The 16,429-nt window shown below is 55.8% G+C and overlaps 1 protein-coding gene across 2 annotated transcripts in view; it reads left to right on the top strand.

The window, feature by feature from the left end:
* Positions 1–16,429, top strand: part of TSPAN18 (tetraspanin 18) — a 166,948-nt gene that overhangs the window by 132,163 nt on the left and 18,356 nt on the right. The window contains exon 4 of one of the 2 annotated variants that reach the window (XM_029956802.1): positions 12,528–12,609. The gene's annotated coding sequence lies outside the window, so the exon portion shown is untranslated. Of the gene's footprint in view, positions 1–12,527; positions 12,617–16,429 lie in introns of both variants that reach the window. The other variant, XM_029956803.1, reaches the window with a different exon arrangement.

The raw sequence follows: 16,429 nt of genomic DNA, 5'->3' as shown, positions 1-16,429 counted from the left end.
GCGCCCCGGGCCCCCTCCTCCCAGCAGGGCTGGGGCAGACCTGAGGTTGCCGTGGGCAAGCCAGCTTTGTGGAAGGACTCACACATGCAGAGCCTCTAAATTAACTGTGGCCACCACCTGCTGGGGGTCACAGTTCCAGGGCAGAGTTAGGGGATTTATGTCCAGGCCCCCAGCGAGGTGCGCTTGCAGAGAATTGTTTCAGCTGACATAAGCAGGTAGCCTTCCGCCTCCCCAGGAAGTGGTCAGTGTGTGTGTGTGTGTGTGTGTGTGTGTGTGTGTGTGTGTGTGTGCGCGCGCGCATGCGCGTGTGTGCATGTGCATACGAGATCACTTTGAGATGGGAGAGAGCAGACAGTGGCAGAGACAAGACCCTAAGACGGAGAGGCAGACCTGGCCGTAAAGTTAGAACCCAGATCACTGGACCAAGGATAATACCTTTTGTCCTTACATCTCAGGACTTGCAAAAAAAGGTGCCAATTTGCCTTTGCCTTGAGCCTGGCTGGAAGCCCCTTCCCGTGGTCCTTTTCTCAGTACTCTTGCCCGGGCCTCACAGGGGACAGACGCATGGGTGGCTGTCCCCTCTGCTGCCTGTGCGCTGCAGGGAGGCTTCAGTGTGCATGAGTGGGTGCGTGGCCCTCACTGCCAAGCTCAGGTACCCTCCATGCACCCTGAGCCAGGGTCCATAAGGGGTGAGGCCCACCTTCCTTTGCTCCTGGAGTTCTTGATCCGTCGAACCTTCCGAAGGCCTGACTGCTTTGTCCACTGGCATTTGTTAGCTCTGGAGGCTACAGATCGTGCTGTGTTTACACATTTCAGTGATGGGGTCTGCTCGTCAAATATCCAGACCACCATTTCCATTCCTGAAAGGACAATGCCTGAATCCTTTGCACCCAGAAGTGGAGCCGAGGACACCTAGACGTTTGCTCAGCGTTGGCGCTGGGAGCTGTGAACCTGGCTCAGTCAGGGCCCAGGGTGGGTGAGTGAAAGGTAGGGCTTCCAGACGAATGACGATATCGCCCCCGCTTCTCGAGGGCTTTCCTTTGTCTCAGGCAGAGTGGTCTCCTCGGTGTTCACATGACCGTGAGATGACAAGGTACACGGAGGCTCAGAGAAGCCAAAGCCACACGGGTAGCCAGTGGGAGAGGTAACTCCCCCGGCCACTGCACCGTGCTGCCTCCCCAGAGCAGCCCAAAGAGGGCCAGTAACTTGCTCAAGATCATGCTGTTGGCTGGTGGCAAGGCAAAGCCTAGTTCCCAAGCCTGCCCCCTTGTTCCTTCTTGTCTAGCGTGTCTCCTAATTCTAGAGAATTCCGTAGTTTGCCCCACCAGCTCTGAGACCTCTTAGACACCCTCTAAGCCCAGATGCTGGAACTAACTGCTTGGGTTCTAAACGCCAGCCTAATTGCTGGGCAGCTCTGGGCAAGTTACTGTACAGCTCTGTGCCTCAGTTTCCCCATCTGTAAAATGGGTGTACTAACTGTGCCCGCTTCATAGATTATTGCCAAAATTAAATGAGTTAATAGTCGTGAAGTGCTTAGAACTGTGCTTGGTGCAGAGCAAGCACTCTGTAAATGGTACCTCTTATCATTGCTGTTATCACTGCCCTCCTTCCTTCCCTGGGGATGCAGAGGCCGTGACTGGCCCAGATTGTGCTGCCCAGTCCACCAGCCTCCCTGCTCCTTCTAATTGCTATTGGGCCTTAGCAGAACAGGGAGGAGGCCTTCCCAGGTCCAGGAGGCTAGCCAAAGGGGTCATTGTTGGCTTATAATACAAATGGTCACCTGTCATGTGTTGGAGCCACAGAAGACTTGCAGCTGGCAGGCGCACCAGTGCTGGCCAGATGGGCTGCCTCCATGTGCCAGGCTCAGCAGTAGCCATGGCCCAGGCTGAAGGCTCAGCCCTCCTGGCCCTTCCGTAGCCCTGCTCCCAAGAGCCCTTGACAGAGGATGCGGCACAGGAGCCCTCTTCCTGGATTCAGATAGGGCAGTAGCGTTAGGCCGTGGTGTCAGAGGGTGACCAGCTCCAGCTCCTTCAGCGCCTCCTGCTGGAAAGCTCCTCCAGGGCCGCTCAGACCCTTACAGGCCCTCTCCGGAGTTCTTGGAGGGGGACGCCCAGCTTCCAGGGGTGCAGCTGAGCCTCCCTCCCAGCTGGGCTTCGCTAAATCCTGGGGGCCCTGCCCTCCACCCACAGGGGGCTCCTCAGACCCTCCTGATAACCTGGGAGGTGCTCACTGAAGCTGCTGGGGCTGAGCTAGGTGCTGGGGATTGGCAGGCTCTGCACAGCCTGCACACAGGGCTAGAGCCCAGTTCCCTGGGACCTGGCCCTGTTGGCTGTCCCATGCTCCGCCCCCATGCACAACAGGTCAGAGAACCACATCCGCTTCTGATCTGCAGCTTTAGCCCAAGGGAAGTCCCTAAATAAGCCTTAGGGGCAGGGCTCCCCAAACCACAGAGCCAAATCCTGCCTGGTCTTTTGTATTTTGTAAATAAACCTGTATTGCCCCCCCCTTCACCCCCACCCCCCCGCCGTGTCCATTCCTTTCCATGCTATCTGTGGCTGCTTTCCAGAACAAAGCAGGGTGGAATCATTGTGACAAAAACCATAGGTCTGCAAAGCCTAAAATATTTACTAGCTGGCCCTTTAAGGAAAAAGTAGCACCTGGCAGGACCTTCCCTTGGCTCCTCCCATCCTGCCTAGCACACCTCCTGGAAAGAGCAAGGTGTGGATTTCGGTCCCATTGGACAGATGGAGAAACTAGGACCTGACGTTTTATTTTCTATTATCATCGTACTGTCAGGAGGAAGTAGACATCTCTCCTGCCACTCTCTAAGATTGAATGCTCGCTCATCCCCGAGCTCCCTGGTAGGGTTGCCAGCATCTTTTCTGGCCTGGAAATAATGATGTTTGGTGGAACTGGTGACCAGGCTTCTGTGGAGTCTGTCTTCATTCCGCTTTGTTTGAGCACTGCCCCTGCCCCCCACCTGTCTCCACTCCAGCCCAGACCTTTCCCTCCCATACCCCTGACCTGCACCTTCTTTTAGGGCTCCTAGGAGCCCCTGGGATGATTTTTTTATGGGGAGGAAAGAAAACAGGGCTCTCTGACTCCTGCCTGTCTGCTCAGGCCCCGCCCCCAGAGTTTCCTTTGATTCCTTTCCTCGAAGGCTTTTCTCAGCCAGGCAGTCCAGTCTCTGGTTTTCGGTGGTTTGCCCTCCAAAACTTGAGCTGCAAATACCTGTAGTCATTTCTCTTATGGGAAGAGGTTGTAGCCTCTTTAATTCGGGCCAGGTGACCGGAATCAATTGCAGTTGTCCTGGGAAGACCCAGTCTCTCTAATATTTATTACCCAGCAAATGGAACTGGGGCAGTGACCCCCATAGACGGGAGGTTGGCGGGGAGGAGGCAGGTGTGGTTTCGGTCCAGCAACAGTCGCTGGGCCCTGAGCAGGGGGGAGTTCGGGGACCCCACCCTGGCGGGTGAGGAGGGGTAAACCTCAGCGTAGGAAACCTGCTATCTCAGTGAGGGAGCTTTGGGGTGACCCCGCTTTGAGGGGCCAGGCATCATGTGGAAGTGAGCCAGGGCCAGGAAGTCCCCTCACAGAGCACAGGCCAAGCTCATCTCCAAGCAGACAGGAGCACAGTGAAATTGATGGGACAGTGACAGCAACCCGGCCTCATGAGACAGTGGTGAAGCCAGCAGCAAAACAGAAGGCACAGCCCCTGGGTTGGAGGCTCACCTTAAACAGTAGCTGTGTATCTCAAGCAAGCTCCCTAACTCCTCTGGGCCCGACTCCCCGTAAATTAAAATCATCTCTGCCCTGCCCGCCTTGCTGGATGGTTGCGAGGATTAAGCAGGAGTGTAAAAATAGAAGGGCTTTGGGAACTGTAAAGCAGGGTATGAATGGAAAGAGCTGTGTTGTGATTAATGAAAAGCAGGAGGGAATCTGCGGAGACGCCAGGAGGAACTTCCTTGCTTGCGGAGACATCAGAATGAAGTGGCGGGGTTTAACCTCCTTACCGAAGACCTTTAAGAATGAGACCAGATTAGTTGCCCTTTTCAGATATTCTTGATGTTGGCAGAGGCGTGGGCCAGATGACTTTGGATGTCTTTTCATGACACTATGGTTAATTCAGTCAGCAGGACAGTGACCAGTGTGTGTGTGTGTGTGTGTGTGTGTGTGTGTGTGCACGCGCATGTGAGCACGTGTGTGGCTATATCTGTGTGTCTGTATATTTTAGTGCATTTGTCTGTGCACATGTGTCTGGGTGTGAGTACACGCCTGAGTGGCTGTGTCTGCACTGCTGTCTGCGTGTTCGTGTGCCTGTGTCTGTGTGTCGAGCAAGTCTGTGAAGGCAAACCTCAAGTTGTCTCTTTATTTCCGCGTTGTTGGGAGAATTTCCTCTTTCCATCCCAGCCAGCTTTGGAGGATGTGGACAACACACCAGGATAAAAAAAAAAAGGATCTTAAGTTTGAGTTTCATTAACGAATTTGTTGTTTTTGTTACACCCCCTTCTAAATGGAGGGTGGATGGAGAGCCCCAGCTCCGGAGCGGGATGTGGAGGCCTGGATCCAGGCTCCTCTGCTTCCATGGGCTCCTGGTGTCTCCCTTCCCATCTTGGGGCCTCAGTTCCCACATCTGTAAAATGGGGGTAACAGTGCCTCCCTTCCAGTGTCGTTGGAGGGGTTAACTGAGTTAGAACCTGTAAAGCCCTTAGGACAGTGCCTGGCCCTTGGGATGGATGTCATTCATACCCGCTGTTTCTGTCTCTGGCCTGGCTCCTGATGGATGCAGCAGAAAAAAATCCCTGGCTTTGGAGCCCCCTTCCTGGGGTTCAAGTCTGCCACTTAAGGGCTGTGTGGCCTTGGGCCAGTCACCGCATCTCTCTGATCCCTGCTTTCTCAGCGGTACTGGGAATAATAATAGGCTGCCCCCTAGGATTCTGGGTGAGACTCAAAGGAGGGAAGGCAAGGACTTTGCAGTGTCAGCTCAACATAGTATGTGCTTTTTTTAAAAGTAAGTTTCTCTTGTCCACCTGCAAAAGAGGACCCCCACCCGGCACCTCCCTCCATCACCCCAGCAGTGGGATTCTGGGTCTCACCCACCATTTGGGTCCCAGCCACAATCTGCCCTATCCTGTCAGACACTAAAGACAACAGCAGAGCCAGGAACCCTCAGCGCCCTTCTCTGCATGGCTGGGGGGTGGGGGACATATGGGGGGAGGTGGGGGGGGCTTCTCTGGCGGGAGTTGCCAGGGTTCCCCCACCCATTAACCCCAGCTCAGACCTGTGCCCTTTCCCACCCTGTTCCCAGGCCTCCTTAATACCAGAGAAGCCATTAAATATTTAAATCCAGCAGCAGCTTGGCAAGCCAGGTTGCCCCAGCAACAGCCCTGCATATTTTGGGATGGATTACCAAGTCTTTCAAAGGGTCTCTTGAAGCTCCTGCCCTGAGGGGGGATGAAATGTGGGAAGGGATGGAGGCATGGGGGCTCACACTCCCAGCTGAGGCTTAGAGATGCAGTTGGCCTTGGGAAACAGAGGAAGGATACCAGGGTTAGAGAGAGGGCAGGCTGTGCAGAGTGTTCTGGACCTGAACCCAGGACTCTCGCCTGCCGGTTCCTTCTCATTGCCACACGTGAAGCAGGAGCAGTCATTATACGGATAATATTCCGTCCAGTATCTGTGTCCCCTGAAGGGACTCACAGGACGTGAGAGACACAGCTCTGGCCACTAAGGCCCTATGTCTGGGGGGGAAGGACCAACAACACTGTCCCTTCCAATCCTGGAGCCCATGTCCCATGGCTGCTGCCGTCGCCCTGTTCACCCTGTTGGACCCCATTTCCCAATGCGAGTCACCGAGAATGGAATCCACGAACACAAAGGGAGTTGGTTATTAGGTGTTTATTTTAGTTCAGCTGAAAGGCCCCTCCTGAATAGGTGTAATTCCTTGGAAGAATGCCCCACAGAGCAGAAGCTCAGGGTTCATATAAGCCCTCACCATCTTACAGCATTTGGTGGTAGCTAATTACACTGTAAGACACCGCAGGGCAGTGACTCGATGACTTTGACCTGGTGACTTTGCCTTTTCCAGGTGATTGTTTTAACAGAATCTTAGGAAACAGGTATATCGAGTTACATTCCTAGGGTCACCAGCATGGAAGTGGGCAAGTGAAAACAATGGTTGGTAATTTAGGGTCTAATAACCCTTCCCATAGGCTTTCCCATGGAGGGGCTTTGAGGCCACGCCCAACATGTGCCAAGGCGGCCCCCAGTGTGTGGCAGGGAGCACCCCGGCTGGGGTCTGGAGGATGTCATCCAGCCCTGACTGTGCTGTGTGCCCTTGGGAGGCCACCCCTTCCCCAGAAGCTAGTGTCCTTGGCTATTGGATGGGGGCGACCTCCTTTCTGCAGCTGCCTCCCTCTCCCAATGGCACAGATGAGCTAGAAAACCCTAGGGATGGTGGGGCGCCTGGGTGGCTCAGTGGGTTCAGCGTCTGACTCTTGATTTCAGCTCAGGTCGATCTCAATTTTCATGAGTTCAGGCTCAACATTAGACTCTGCGCTGGTGTGGAGTCTGCTTGGGATTCGCTCTCGCCCTTGCTCTCACTCTCGCTCTCTGCCCCTCCCCCACTCATTCTCATTCTCTCTCTCTCTCTCTCTCTCTCTCTCTCTCTCTCTCTCTCTCTCTCTCTCTCTCTCTCTCTCTCTCTCTCTCTCTCTCTCTCTCTCTCTCTCTCTCTCTCAAAATAAATAAATAAACTCCTGTCTGTGCCCCACTGGAAGGCTGGCTCTTTTTCTCATCCCTTTGGTGCCCACACCATCTCCTAGAGCCCGGGTGCCCCCATCACAACCCGGAAGCATTTCCCCTGGGGCCTGGGAGCCTGTCGTTTGCTCGGAATGTCTTACCGGCTCCTTTCCCCCATCACACGCCTGCCTTTCTGCAGATCGCTGGGTCACTGCCAGTGGCTGGCAGTCAGAGAAACTTCCCCAGAGGCTCAGGGAGGCCTGAGGACAGCTTTGGGAGGAGTGCTGGCCTCCCCACTCTGCCCTGCCCCAGCCCCTCCCTGCCCTTGGACTCTGGTGTCCTGAGGCGAAATCCTGTGCCTGATGCAGGCTGACTGCTCCTCTCTGCTCGTGCCCAAGTTCAAATTGGTTGCCTTGCCTTCAGCACCTTAATGGTGGCACATGAACGTCTCTACAAGAGGGCACAGAGCCTTTGTCCCCAGAGGCCTTTATGAAAAGGTCCCAGGGTGAAGGCGGGAAGAGGGGGCCGTGAGCACCTTCAGTCCAGCCCAGGCCCATGCAGGGAATGGGAAGCCTGCGCTGTGGCAGGGGTTACTCTGGGCATTGGCAGGCCTGAAGCCCCCAGGGCCACACCTCCGGAAGACAGCCTGGGCAGAAGGACAAGGAATCCTGCTTTGTCCTAACAATTCCTCCAACCTACTGTGTGACTTTGAGCCAGTGATTTCATCTCTCCCAGCCTCAGTTTCCTCATTTGTAAAGCAGGGGGGCCCGTCTCCCAGGTGGTTGGGAGAATTCAGTGAGGTAGCGCACGCCCTGTCCTTCCTGAAGCCAAAATAAGTTAACACGTCAGTCTTAGGAGGCTGCCTTGCATGGGGGAAGAGCAACAGGCTTAAAACATCAGGAGGTCCTGCCTCCAGCCGTGCTGTGTGACTTTGGGCAAGACCCTGCCCCTCTCTGGACTTCAGCATCCAATGAGAGAAGAGGGAGTTGGAGGTAGCCCTCACTGAGGCGCTTCCTTCTTTGAAGAGTCTGATGGATACAGCCCCCTGGGAGGTCTGGGACCGAGGAAAGGGTTGTGGCAGGGACCAGGCGCCCAGACCAGATTTGGCGCAGCTCACACCCTGGAGATGGGGCCTGCACAGACGCTGCTGACGCTGCTGAGCAGATGCTCCGTCCCCTCGACATTTACTGATCCAGCGAGCCTGGGGGACGGGGAAGGCTGGTATTTAGAATCCTACAGCATGCGTGGCAGCCTCTGCCTGGTTAACCTTCATGGCGCCACCCCCAGGAGCCTAATTAGATTTTACCCCGCTCAGTTGCATCCGTGTCCCCTCGTCCGCGCCATCACCAGGCACGCCAGGATTTCGGGCCAATTACTTGTTTATGAGACCGTCTGTCTTGGGAGGAGGCCCAGCGGACCCAGCCAGTGAGCAGATAAATCCTCCCCCCACCCCCGGCTTTGAACCCGATGGCGAGAATCATTTTTCTTCTGACAAGCCTCTGCCCCACGTCCTGATGAAGGGGAACAAACACGGGTCTCAGAGTCGGGCAAATGTGGCGTTGGTTCTGGCTCCTGGACCTTTCTAGCCCCTTGGAGCCTTAGTTTCCCCGTCTATGAAAGGGATTGATGGTAGGGTTGTCTGTTTGGCAGAGCTGTTTGTGACGGGGTGCAGGTGGATCAGGTAAGATCGCTCTAGGTGAACGCCCTTGACTCTGTGTCATCACTGCCCCCCCCCCCTGCTCCCAGCCCAGAGTGCTCCGTTGGTACGGCATTACTGACTGGCACTAGGTTTGACTGAGTCCTTGAGGGAGGAAAGCCGCTGGTGTCTGTGCCTTGGACCTGGCCCAGGGCTGGCGCCAGCAGGGGCCTGGCCTGTAGGAGGGAAGGAACTGGTTGTGCAGCCACCAGAGTGCCTCAGCTCCATCACACACACACAAACACACACACCCCGCCCCACACCCCGATGCTGCAATGACTCTCAGAACTCCCATCTTCCAGGTGGGGGCCAGGGAGGCTCAGGAGGTGAGCCCACCAGAATGCCTCAGCTCCATCAACGCCCCCTCCCTGCCCCACATCCCTGATGCTGCAATGACTCTGAGAGCCCCGTCTTCCAGGTGGGGACCGGGGAGGCTCAGGAGGTGAGCCCTCAGCAGAGCCCCGCAGCTTGGAAGCCAGGTAGCTGGGGGTGTGGTGGCTCCTGGGGGACCCTGAGGCTCTCCCCTGGATCACAGCGCCCTCATCTGGCCGGGGTGCGTGCAGGACCTTTCTAGGCTCTACACCAGCCCAGACCTGCATTTGCTTCCTCCCCAAGGGCTTTGCTCCAGTCCACCTGCCTCCTTCTCTCTCTCCAGAAAGTATGCCAGAGGGCCGAGAGCAGCGAAAGTAAAAGAGTGATTTATGAACTGAGCTGTTCTTCTTAATCGGAGAACCCCTCCCGGGCCCCCTCCGTGCAGATGAAATTGAGCCACTGTCTGGGGTGGTGGGAGGGGCAGGGTTAATGAAGCCGTCTGGCCCAGGCAGGGGCCTGCACGGGAGAGCCTTCCGGCGCTGCGTGACCTCACCCCTGTCTGCCCCTCTCTGGGCCTCAGGGCTCCCATCTGTCAAGGGACGGCAGCCCCCAGAGCCTTCCAGCTGGCACGGGGGAGGGGCCTGCCTGCCCGATTCAGGATAGAGCAGCCTTCGGTTGGAAACGTCGGAGCCTAAGGCACAGCACTTGCTCTTTCCGGTGTTCTCTCCCCAGGCCAGTGTCTTGTCAGGCACTCTGATATGGAGTCCGGCTTGGATGTGAATCATGGCCGTGTCTTACCAGGCCAGTTATGTCTATTCTCTGAGTCTCAGCTTCTTCATGTATAAAATGTACCTACCCGGATGCCTGGGTGGCTCAGTCGGTTAAGCATCAGACGCTTGGTTTTGGCTCAGGTCGTGATCTCACGGTTTGAGAGAGAGAGTGCTGACAGCAAGGAGCCTGCTTGGGACTCTCTCTCCCTATTTTTGCCCCTCCTCCACACTCTTTCTCTCTAAAAAAAACATAATAAAAATAAAATAAAATAATGGTACCTGGTCCTACATGAGCTGTACCAAAGAGAACACAGGAAAAGTGCCGAGCAGAGCCTGTTACAGGGTTAACACTCAATACGATGAGTTATTGTTAGGCTCAGTTATCACAAAATTGTAGCAGTTATTCTGAACTTGAGGCCACTCAGGGGAAAGAGGTTTATATCCGTCCTGACCAAGCCATATGCCATGGTTTTCCCTCATGCCCACCTACACTGACAACGAGGGGCTGTGGTTTGGGCATCCATTTATTTCCACTATGTGACGCTGCAGATACTAACAGCTCCCCATCACTGTGGGAAGAGCGCTTTGCAGGTTCCAAGGCTTTTCATATCATATCAGTTAATGTGCATCCTACGTGAATTCTTACAACCACCTTTGGCCTCAGAATTGAGGACTGCGGTTTTCAGAGGAGAACCTGGCATCCAGCAAGGGTGGTGACTTTCTAAAGGTCTCAAGGGAGCTGGCCAAGCAAGGCAGGTGCCGCCCGGCTGTGATGGGGGGCGCGTGTGGAAGGCATGGCCTCAGCTACCCTTTGCCAGCTGCCCCATAATGCAGATCGTGACTGTGTCAGAAAACAGGAGCCGGGCCAGGGGTAAGGGAAACAAGAAGGACAAAGAGAGACGGGAGGTTTGTTCAAAATGGTCGGAACTCGAAAGAGGGGTCAGCTCGTTTCAGCCCAGGCGCCGGCATACGATGGGTGGTGAGACCCAGAGAAGAGGCAGGGAGTTCAGGGCCTGCTCCTTGTCGCTGGATGGGTCTCGTGTGTCCCCGAGGTGTCTCACCCCAGCCTTGATGTCCAGAGGAAGATAAGCCGCATCACACTCAGAACAGCTGCCAGCCTGAGATGCCCGGTGGGAATGGTGATGTTGGGGGACCAGGGCTGGGCTGGGGCAGGGAAGAAACAGGGGTAGGGCAAAACTGACTCCTCCCTGCATCCCGGAGCCCCAGGGCTAGATGTGGGGTACAACCCCTGAGTTAGAGTTGGGGCCCCCCTCCCCAAGACCGCAGACACCCTAACTCTAGAAAGAAGCCTGCATAGGCTTTATTTGCCCAGTGAGCCATCCCTCAACAGAGGTCCAGCCCAGAGCTTCCTGGACCTTGCCTAGACCTGGGGGGCTTCTTGTGTCCACCCTGCTGGTAGTGTCCTGCCCGCTAGGGGGCAGAGTACACAGAACCTTCCCTCACCCCTGTAGCCAGACTTCAGGGGATTCATCACTGTCTAAGCCAGATGGGGCTGGGCTGCTGCCCCCTCCCCGTCCTGGCCCCCAGTACGGCTTTTCTGATGTCTTGCCTGGAATCTCCTGGGATCAGGAGGATGCTCAGCTTTGCCAGGTACATCTGTAAGCCTCAATTTCCTTCTGTAAAATCGGCCAATAGTCCTCTTAGCAGGGCTGCTGCGAGGATTCAGTGTTAGTGCACATGGGTGGATAAAGCGCTTTCTCCCAGAGCCAGGTCTGATCCTGAGTCCTGGGTTTGCATCCCGGCTCCCTCCCATCCCAGCTGTGTAAGGCTGGATGAGCCATTTCCTCTCCGGGGCTTGCCTTCCTCTGGGTAAATGGCGGTGCTGGTGTGATTCTTCCTCCGGGTGTTGGGAGCGTCCAGTGAGCTCATGCACGTGAGCGTGCAGCCCAGAGCTCTGCAGCACATCCACAGGCAGGCGGCTGACAAGTCGGCCACATGTGTGCATTTAGGCCAGATTGGGGTACCGGCTCCCGGGGCTTCAGGGAGCTCTCGGGAGGGAGGCCCCTTCTCTTGCCTTTCCGTCTGCCCAGCCTCACCTCCGCCCTTCCTCAAGACCTACTCGCCTGTGACACCCCTTCCCCGTGAAGCCTCCCTCCGGCCCCTAGCGGAGTTTTACCAATGGACAGTTAGCTCACCTTGTACTTACTTGTATTTACTTAATCCCTATTTCCTAACACGGCACCCAGCACACAGCAGGTGCCAATCCGTGTCTTCGGAGCAGATGGATGGATGGATGGAGACGAATCTTTCAGCCAGCACCCCATATAAATGGGACAAAGTCTGAACTGGCCCCTAAGACACCCCAAATCTCTCCCTTTGTCCCCATGAGAATGCCCACCACAGCCCAAGCTTCCCCAGTCTCATGCGTGTGTGTCCTTGAGCAGGACCCAACCGTGGCCGTGCCCGCCGGTATGACAGTGCACAAGCCTCCATGTGGCCCCATTTGACTCCTGAACCCAAACCCTCATGTCCACAGCTGGGACCTGGCCCTCTCAAGGAGCCTTCTGGCAAATCCTTCCATGAGGCTAAGGAACCCTCTCCAGCCTCAGACTTCTCTTGCAGAAGTCCAGCTTTCTGGGGAGGAGGTGTGCTGAATGGGGCCCTGCCGGCACCTGCAGAGGCGCAGGTAGAAGCCCTGTGGCATCCAGGTGTGTGGGCCACCGCACCTGCCGCCTCCCCTTGGTTCATCGGCCGCATACATGTGCATCCGCGTAGACAAAGCCCATGCCGGAAACTGAAGGGCTCTTAGGGATACGCTTCCCCACACAGTTCCTGGGAGGACCCAGGAGCTGCCGTAGGGACAGAGGGCGGGCGCCCCACCCAGCTGGAAGGGCCCAGATGCTGAGAGGTTTTCACGAGCACTGATGGGCCTGGATCAGCAAGCTGCTTGCCCTGTGTGCATCCTTAGGGTAGGTTTTCATAAACAGCTTCTTGAACCTTCTCCTGCTTATTAACTTCCTAGAGTAACTGGGTATTTTCTCTTCCAGGACGAGCTGGGCCCATAAAAGAAGACACAAGAGCCCCTCTGACTGGAGACTCTGTCCTGCCGACACCCAAAGACCTGCCCCGGTGACGTGTCAGCACCTGACGCCCCTCCCTCTGTGGGCGCCTCTGCTCCATCCCCCAACACCGGCCCCTGCCCATCCCCCTCTGCCCTTCCTCCGTCTATCTCTTCCCCTGTCACCTCTTGCTGTTTTCCTTTGTCTTTCCCTCTTTTTCTGACACGTCTTGGTCTACATCTCTGATTTGCAGGTCCATACTGGTATCTGTTTTCTCTTTTCCCACTGTTCATTCCTCCTGACGTATTAATGGAGGACCCACTGTGTGCGAGGCACGGCTCTCGACCCTAGGAACACGGCAGTGAGCAAAACAAGTCCAAGCCTTTATTTAAAAAAATTTTTTAATGTATGTTTATTTTTGAGGGAGAGAGAGACAGAATGTGAGCAGGGGAGGGACAGAGAGAGAGGGAGACATAGAATCCAAACCAGGCTCCAGGCTCTGAGCTAGCGGTCCGCAGAGCTCGACTCGGGGCTCAAACTCATGAACTGTGAGATCATTAGCTGAGCCAGTCAGATGCTCGACTGACTGAGCCCCCAGGTACCTAGTCCATGCCTTTACGAAGCACGTGTTCTAACAAGGGAAGGTGTGTGCTACCAAATTAAATAAGGACAACACCAAGTAGGCAGTGTGTCCACGGACCCTGACCGGGCTTCAAGGCCAGGGCGCTAGGCTCACCTCCATCGCTCCCTCGGCCACACCCCTTTTCCACTTCTCAGCCTGTTTTCCCATCTCCCAAGTGAGGGGATCGGGCCGATCTGTGCCACCCTCCCTTCTTGTGACCAAGAACCTCTTTTATTAAAATGCTGGTGACATACGTCACACAAGCTCCAGATTCTAGATCAGTGGTGACGCCAGTGGGAGAGTTGCAGAAAGGTTTCTGACCAGTCTGAAGGCTCTGACACACCTGGTTTGGTTGTGCGAGAAACAGTCAGCGCCTCTGGGGGTCTTGTTGTATGATATGCCTGTCTGTAGGCCCAGAGCCCTCAGCTGGGCAGGCGAGGGGCCCCGTGACAGGCACCTCGAGATCCCGAGATCCAGGGCAGCAGGCTCCCAGCCCCGCTCACCCTGGGGGAGACCCCAGAGCCAGGCGCGGGGTGAGGGGATGATTTCCCAAGGGGTTGACTGAAATCCTGAAAACAGCTTTAGGAAGAGTGCTAGCCTCAGGGAACCCAGTTTGAGGACCGTTCTCCCTGGTCAGAAATCGTCCACATCGGAGTCCCCCCATGTCTGGGGGAGCAGGCGAGAGGAGCCACCTTACGGCTGGGCAGCAGGGAGGAGGAAATAAGGGCCCCCCTCCTCGCGGCGTGAAGCCCTCTGTCGGGATTACTGTTCAGTCTTCAGCGAACGGTTTCCCGATGAAATCAGCATTTCTGGCCCCGTTTTGCAGACGCGAAAGCAAAGGCCCAGAGAGGTTACGTGGCTTGTCCAAGGTCAGGAGGCCGGAAAGCAGAAGGGCCAAGCCCCGTCTGACCCTGAAGCCCCCACCCGCACTGATACGGTCCCTCTCCTGGTCCCCGTCACCTCCATGGCATGGGGGGAGCTCTGGGGGCCTTTGAACCCTGGTGGGTGCGTCATCTCCCTTCAGCAGAGAGACCCCCGGTGTCCTCCTGAAGTGCCTTGGAACATTGGTTCTGAGAAACAGTTAAGCTCCTGGACCTCACAGTCTCAAGATTCTTCTCAGCCCACTTCCAGAAACAAGGTCCTTGGACGCAAGTCAGGGAGCTGGGCCATGATACGCTTGATTTCCAGAAGGCTCCGTGGGTGGGTGGAGCGAACAGCCAGATCCAGGCAGGGATCGGGGCTTCCCTGGCCTGTCCCTCCTATCGGGCCAGCTGGCTGAGGAGGGGTGTCCCGTGTGCAGAAAGGCCTGGCGGCAGGTGACACTGGCAGGCAATGGTCTTCTGACTTCAGCCTGGCGCTGGGCGGTAGCCCTGGAGGCTGATGGCCCTGAACGGCAGCAAATGCGGTGGCCCAGGAGGTGTGAAGACAGGCCTGGATTTTGAAGGAAAATGGATGTGCCGAGCAAGGGAATTAGTGCTTAGTGGAAATGATGGCGAAGAGTTGTGGCTCTAGACTAAGAGAGACCTGGGTTCAAATCCTGCCTCAGGCGCATCCATGCTTTATGACCTTGGATGAGTGACCGCACCTCTCTGAGCCTCAGCTCCTGCACCTTACCTCTATCCTGGGGCTTCGCCAGGATTGACACTGCATGTTCCCTGGCAAGCAGTAAGGATTTGAGCTATGCCAGCTGCCACTAGCTGTTGCTATTGTTAGCCACCCTGTGCCGAATCCCGCACTCCCTATTTTCCATGCGAATCTGGCACTCTATTTTTCACGCGGTGCGAGGGGAGCATTGCTTTTACATGTCGATGCTTACAGTTTAGGAACTTGCCCCAGGTTAGGAAGCCGCCTCAGAGCTGGACTTCTGATCCTCAGCAAGGCACACGCCCTCTATCCGCTCTCACACCCCGGACCAGGGACCCGGGACTGGGGTCTCCATATCTCAGTCTGCTCTCTGGCACACGTCATGTTTTTTCACCTGCCTCACCTTTGAGGTGGTGAGAGCCTCTTCCCAGGAGACATGCTCCTTTTATTGCAATTGTTTGGGAGCCCAGCCCTCCACAAACTACCCATTAGATATAATCTGTAGCAAATGTGGTACCTAATAAATGCAGGTAGCCTGTTTATGAGCTGCCATATTTATTATGCCCCTTAATTGCTAAAGCGCTGGAGTCAGCTGAAGCCAGATCCTGCCCTGGGGAGCAGCTTTGCCCGGGTGGGTGGAGGAGGCGGACACTGGAGCCTGGCCTCCTGCAGACTTCCAGCATCTTAGTGGGGCAGCTTCCGCTGCCCTCCAAGGCCCATCCAGTTCAAGCCTGATGGAGGGAACAGACGAGTCCTCAAACTCCTGCTCCCTCATTTCACAGAGATGCTGAGGCCAGAGAGAGGAAGTGACTTGCAAAGCAGGAGACTGGGACTCTGGACTCCTAGTCCAGTGCTCCTTCTGCCCCTGGACCAGGTGGAGCACGGGGGGTCTGGAGTGGACCGAGCGGCGTGCTTATAAGGCCTGGGGTGTTGGGCAGGTCACTTCACCTCCCTGAGCCTCAGTGTCCTCATCTTTGAAATGGACCATCTCCCCACATCCTGGGGTTGTTGAGTCATAACCAGGGCACACACCTCATGGGTTGTGACAAGAATTAAATGAGACAATATGTGAAACACTTGGCAATATTAGCACACAGTGGGCACTCCCCAAATGGAGATTACCGTTATTAATATGAATCATCACAGGCCTCCCAGCAAACCCTTAAGGCAGGACTTGTCAGCCTTACTTTGTGGGCGAGGAAAGGTGACCCCAGCTCCCTCCGGAGGGAGGATGGGAAACCGTTGAAAGTAACGAAGCACCCTCTTTCCCACATTTGTCCACATCCAACACATACTCCCAGGATTCTTTGCACCAAGTCATGTCGTGGACCCCCAGGCCACCTGCTAGGGTCCCCAAAAGAAGGACTCCACACTGGCTCCGCTTCAGCCCTGCCCCTTACCAGCCGGGGGACATTGGACTTGCTATTTTCACTGTGAGCCTGGTTTCCTTACCTGTCACTTGGACCTCTGATCCCAGCCCCAGGTCTGTCCCCGGGGCTGTCTTGAAGAAAGTGTGACAATACTGAATACAGGCCTGAGCCATGATAGCAGCTGCCGTCTGCTTCCCCCAGGGATGCAAAAGGGCTGCTTCGTGTTGGTTTCAAGGCCCAGTGCCTCGCACACAGTCGGTGCACAATTAATACTGGCTGAATGGAATTGCATTCAGTGGCTCGCTCCCAGGGAC

Source organism: Suricata suricatta, chromosome 11 (assembly GCF_006229205.1).
Source record: "Suricata suricatta isolate VVHF042 chromosome 11, meerkat_22Aug2017_6uvM2_HiC, whole genome shotgun sequence".
In the NCBI taxonomy this organism is placed as follows: domain Eukaryota; kingdom Metazoa; phylum Chordata; class Mammalia; order Carnivora; family Herpestidae; genus Suricata; species Suricata suricatta.
This window is presented reverse-complemented; position numbering and strand designations above follow the sequence as displayed.